This window comes from Dioscorea cayenensis, chromosome 7 (genome assembly GCF_009730915.1).
Source record: "Dioscorea cayenensis subsp. rotundata cultivar TDr96_F1 chromosome 7, TDr96_F1_v2_PseudoChromosome.rev07_lg8_w22 25.fasta, whole genome shotgun sequence".
NCBI classification, from domain to species: Eukaryota; Viridiplantae; Streptophyta; class Magnoliopsida; order Dioscoreales; family Dioscoreaceae; genus Dioscorea; species Dioscorea cayenensis.
The window spans coordinates 26,025,642-26,031,862 of record NC_052477.1 but is presented as its reverse complement, the minus strand read 5'-3'; the positions used below and the strand labels follow the sequence as shown (position 1 = coordinate 26,031,862).

The 6,221-nt window shown below is 33.3% G+C and overlaps 1 non-coding gene across 1 annotated transcript; it reads left to right on the top strand.

The window, feature by feature from the left end:
- The first annotated feature begins 5,738 nt into the window (after positions 1-5,738).
- Positions 5,739-5,872, top strand: LOC120266251. Its single transcript, XR_005538092.1, has one exon. It is a non-coding gene; the product is annotated as a small nucleolar RNA Z247 (small nucleolar RNA).
- Positions 5,873-6,221: the final 349 nt, after the last annotated feature.

The following is a 6,221-nucleotide window of genomic DNA, read 5'->3' as shown; positions in this document are numbered from 1 at the left end:
TACTAAATAATTTTTAGTTAAAATGAATAAAGTTATATTTAATTAAAAATAAAATTTTATTTTTTATATTAAATTAATAAAAGTTATTTATTGATATTATTAAAAATTAATTAATTAATTACAATAATAAAATTTTATTTAACAAAAAATAAATGAAATAATTTATGAGGTTGGTTGTAGTGTGGTCAAACCCATCAACCACACATGGATGCCAAGTGACTTTCACCATCTTCAATGGTCAAACACGCCATCCAAAGGCAATAATCAAAACACGACCACATAAATAAAGTTCACAAATCCATTTCTTTTGCCTATAAATATACACCAAATACATGAAGCTCCAAACCATCAAAATCAAAGTAACAACAACAAAAAAATGGCTTCCTTCAAGCTCTCCACGGTCATGTTTCTCCTTCTTTGTGGTATTAATAATTCTTCTTTCCTTTCTAAATACCGGTAATTATATTGTAAAGCTATACTTTCTCATTTATCAAGTTACAATCTATATCATCATTGTATATGTTCAGAGTTTTACTCATAATAATAATTGTAGGTGTTAAATATTGGTTGGATATATTAGACTACAGTCAATTTATTTATTTATCATTTTTTTTAACAAATGTGGTAAACACCTCCATGTGAAAATGTTAAAGCGCAACTAGGAATGAAAATGCACTAATTATAATAGTTTAACGATCTCTTTGGAATTAATCTCTCCTGTTATGTGACTATAGAGGGGAACAGTGCACAACTCTCATATGAGACTCATTGTGCGTGTGCAAATTTGGGGGCTTGAACTCGAGGCTCCTCCAATTGAAAGACACGTGAGAACTACTGGGCTACTTCGTATTCTCTATAATCAAATTATTCTGTTAGTATACATACACAAGCTTTATATATTTAGAGTGTTACCCTTAATATGTTTTATGTATGCAATACATGAAGTGAAAGGAGAAACTGGGGATGGATGACATGTGTTACTTTTAGTTATTTAGTGTCAGCTGGTAATTTCGGGTTGTGCTTATGTAACCACATGAGTTGTGGTTATTTACTTCACTTAAGGAGGCGTTTATTTCGAGAGAAATAAGGGAGAAGTAGGGGAAGTGGTGTAATTTTCCTAATTTTTTTTGGTTTATTTGTCTTGAAGCGGGGAAAGTGATATTTTCTAAGTTCTATCTAAAGTGGATTTTAAACTAAACTTACTTCAGCATTTTATTTTTTATTGAAGTGAGGCGAACATGTCAGACTATAAAAACTCACTTTCTCTCACTTCTAAAGTTTTTTGTTTGAATCCAACTTCACTCAACACCTGAATTTTCCGATTTCATTCTCACTTTCTGACAAATGTACACTATAAATGTTAGAAGTGATATCACGTCTCCCCATTTTAGAAAGTTACAATTCTCTCACTTTTTCATTATAGATCACTTCTCCCAAACCCTAATAAAAAGTCTTTTTAATTTCTGTTATGTAACTTTAGATCATTTCTCCCACTTTTAAATGCTTATTTGTAACTTTAGTTATTATTATTATTTCCGTTATGTTTTAATTTTCATTAAGTTCAGCTTACTTAACATTAGAGAAAAAAAAAACTCAGAGTTTGTTATCTGGTAGGGCTTTGAATTCTCGATTTTTGGGGTGAAGAGAATAAAATACAAACTCAAAGATCATGGATAATTAAAAAAGGAAAAAAAAAATTAATGCTGAAGTTGAGGGATTTTTGAATAATTCTAAAACAGTTTGAAAAAAAAAATAGTTACATGATTATTTGCCAAAGGAATTAGTAGGGTTAAGATATTTTTGGGTATTTTCGAATTAATGATTTATACATTAAAATTTTGTAAGAGAATTGTGGCTTTAATAAATTATATATATATATATATATATATAAAGAGCCAAAGCAACTTGGTTCAAATGATGTACAAAATGATGAGAGTTCAAATTCTTGTTCAAATAATTAACTCACGAGTGATGTCCCAACTCACCCTCACACGCTATAAAGACTTGCCCTTGTCGCCTTTTAAAACTATATATATATACCATTTAAAGTTATATATATATATATATATATGAAGATTTTGTATATTCAAGGATTATTAGGTAATTACAAAAGATTTGTACATATATGTCCAAAGCTTTAAGAATTTGTGAGTCCAGGTTTTTTTTTTAAAAAAAATAATTTCAAGAGTTTCGTGATGTTAAGGAATTCATCGATTATATAATGATATTGTAAAATAGTTTTTTTTTTTGAATAATGTAAAATAGTTTTTTGTTGAGAGATTCTTCTCGGTAATTTGAGAAGAGTTTTTTATATGCAAAATTTACTTTGTGAAAGGAATTTTTTTTATTTTTTATTTTTGATAAGATGCAAGGGATTGTTGAATAATTTTAAAAAATATAAAAAAGGAGAGATTTTGGGAGTTGAGTAATTGTTGAGAGTTTAGGTTTGATTTTGAGGAATTTGTGGGATTGCTTGAGAAAAAGCGGGAGGAATTTGATTTTGCTTTGGGTATGGATTAATATATTTATATATATATATATATTAAGGACGTTTTGAAAGAAATTATTGACTTCGGATTTTATTTATTTTTTATTTAATTATTTAATTTCTAGCTTGAGAGAAGCCTTGGAGGATTATTTATGTGAAAAATTTATAAAACACCAAAGTGGCAATGCCACTTGATAATTGAGTTTAATAGTTTTAATAAAAGTAAAACTCATCTAGACAAAAATTTTTAGGATATCGCTATACACATGCGCATATATTCAATTTTTTTATCATTTTATTTTTGACAAAGTAGACATACAAATCACTATTTATATTATTTACCAAGAGATTAGTACATTTTGTTTCACACTAGGTCCACACTAGTGAAAAAACCTAAGCATTTTACTAGTTAGGATAATATGTTATTATATTAATATGCCATTTTACACAATACAGAGAAAAAATAAAATAATATTATATATATATATATATATATATATATATATTAGAATATGCTTCATTCATCATCTTAGGATTTATATATATTTAGCATTGTACAATCTGCTACATTTCATTTCTCATAAAAATATCTGAGTTATTTTCTTGCTAAATTAACTTTGCTTTTAACTTCTTGTTTCTTATTGTCTCAACATTAAGGAATGGTTTTGTTTGGAGAAATGAAAGGAAGCATGGGCCAAGTTTGTACTGACATATGCTATGATGTTGCTTACATGACTTGTGAATCATCCGGGAATCAACAGTTGCCTCCTCAATACTGCAACTGCTGTTTTGCTCCCATGGGTTGCACTCTTTATCTCTCTAATGGCAATCAAATCTATTGCTAATTCTTCATATGTATCCATGTATGTGTATACATATAAAGTATGCAAGGCTTTTGCTATATGTAACAATAAAGATATATAGGGTTAGTTTCAAGTTAGTAAACCCTCCTGTGGTTTCACATATATTATGTATACATGCATATATATGGAGTGTTTTAATTATAAGATTAAAGACAAACAATAAAAGCAAATTCTAAAAGCAAATTTTACATTATACAATAATTAAAAGGCAGTTCATAATGGTCATATATGGGCCACTCCTATTCTTGGTGGATTTCAAATTAATTGAAGCTTTAGGACTGCAGATTACTTTGCAATGGTTACTGGCAAATGAGGGTGAAGGTTTAGATATTGAGTCTAACTCACAACCAAAAGTTAAAATGCTTAGTATTGGTTTGATTATTGAAGGTTCATTATTAATAGTAGTTGCGTGAGACTACTTATTATTACTCTCTCTCTCTCTCTCTCTCTCTCTCTTGAATCATGTTGTAATTCATTTTGTTAAAAGGTCAACCAACTAAGCTACTCGTGTTTTGGCTATAGCTGCACTTGGAAGCAGCACAAGTCAAATGGAGTGGGTCTTAAATCCCCTTTTTTTCATCAAAAATGTAATCTCTTCTTATTTGCTTTAATGAAAATTTATTTAAATTTCAAGAAAATAAATCTTACATGAGGGAGACAAAAATGGATGAGGGATTAAAAACAAAGTTCATTGTCAATTCAACACTACATTGGTTGGTCAGATAAACGGAGAAGTTTTCCTTACACCAAAAATACATAGCATGGGATGTTTTTTTAAAATATTAATAAAATATATGTTATATTAAAATCAATAAATAAATGAAAGTTACCATCAACAACCAGAATTTCAACATCCTTTTGCTTGGGAAGATTTACTCTGGTCAACATAAGTGTTGGACCAGAGAAATCAATTTTAGTTATATCCTCAATAATCCCTTATGGGGGGATCTACATCAAAACTCATTTAGGAGGAAATCATTTTTTTTTTTTGGGTGGGAATCTCTCATGCCTTGCATGTGTTTAGGCCTTATTTGGTTCCGATCATCAAGGATGGTATCTCCACCTTCTAGTGTGACACGTGGCTAAATACCAAAGCTTTTGGGGATATCTAGCTAACTTTTTCATTACAAATCTTATTTGCAGACTTCTTTTAAGGATCTTTGAATCCATCTATTGTTCTACAGCTAGATTGGTTCTTTTGACATGGAGATCCTATATAATTCCATTCTGACACTCTCCTTTGATCCTGAGGATTAGAAAGTCTGGAGCCTAGACATCAGTAGAGGATTCTCAATCAAACTTTTCTTTAAATTCCTTAATGATGGGAGACTTGGGTGCTTGTTAGGGCATAATTCTAGAAAGCTAATTGCTTGCAGGAAATCAACTTATTTTTCTAGCTAGCATGAGACATCAAAATAACTCTGGTAGCTTAGCCAAGCATGGTTCCAATGGTTTACCATAGCCACTTGGGTTTTTTCACATAGCAATGAAAACCGCCAACTACTTATTTATACTGTATAATTTTGTGGTTCCAATTTGGAGTTATTTTAGCCAGATCATTTGAATATCACATTGCCTCGCCATCCATGGCAGAGGTATTGACCTCTTGGAGAGATGGCCTTGATCACAAGCAAATGAAGATTCAAAAACCAAATCATATCACATGTTAAAATAATTAGGATCCATGTATAGTTGGTAAGAAACCAAATCATATCACATAATTATAGGATATGTATCAACATTGATTGTAAGCCATGAACATGTAACCATATTTTATATATAAATATGAGAAGGATGCAACCTGTAAGGTGTGCAAGTTACAAAATCCTAATTCATTAATTCCTTTTATGGTATCAAAGAGGTTCTCTTCGACAAAACATCCAATGAATTCTGGTGCTTCTTCGGCCAGCGCGGCGCCGTTATCTCTTGGTCTCACCAACTTCGTCAATATGAAACTCACAAGGGAAAATTACATGCTATGGAAGGCGCAGCAGATGCCTATCCTTCGAGGCTATCAACTTCTTGGTTTCGTGGATGGATCGGAGGTCTCGCCGCCAACAACCATCAAGGTGACTGAGACGATTGATGGCTGAATAGTTTAGAAGGTCATTCCCAACCCGGAGTACAATGTCTGGCTTCTCAAAGATCAGCAAGTACTCGGCGCACTTCTCGTGTCGCTTGAACCGGCGGTGTTGTCACAAGTCATTGGCTTGACATCCGCAGCAGAGGTGTGGGCTGCCCTCGAACACATGTTCGCATCACAATCCAACGCTCGGATCATGCAAATCCGGATGCAACTCTCCACGATGCGCAAGAATGATCTGAGCGCGATGGAGTACTTCAACCGCATGAAATTACTTGCGGATCAGATGGCGTCTACCGGTCATCCAATGAGCAATAATGATCTAATCGGCTACATCATGGCGGGTCTCGACGCTGAGTACAACCAGCTGGTTTCCTCTATCACGACCATGTCTGACTCGATTGGTCTATCCGAGTTCTATGCCTATTTTCTCTCATATGAGACTCGCTTGGAACAACAGAATCAGGCTCTCCAAATTGGTTCGGCCGTCAATCTCGCTTCACGAGGCTATTAAGGCGGAGGCCATGGTGGTGGTGGGCAAGGTGGCGATCATGGTGGCGACAGTCGTGGACCCCAACAGAAGAGCCGTGAACACCGCGACTACTCAAAGGGCCAGAACAAGAATGGTGGTGGTAGCTCAAGGCCTACATGTCAGGTGTGTAATAAGGTGGGACGCAATGCGTTGAAGTGTCGTCATCGCTTCAATCACTCCTACCAGGCAGAGGATGATCGTGTGGCTAACTACATCAACACCATCCCCTATAACGCTGATACCAATTGGTACACC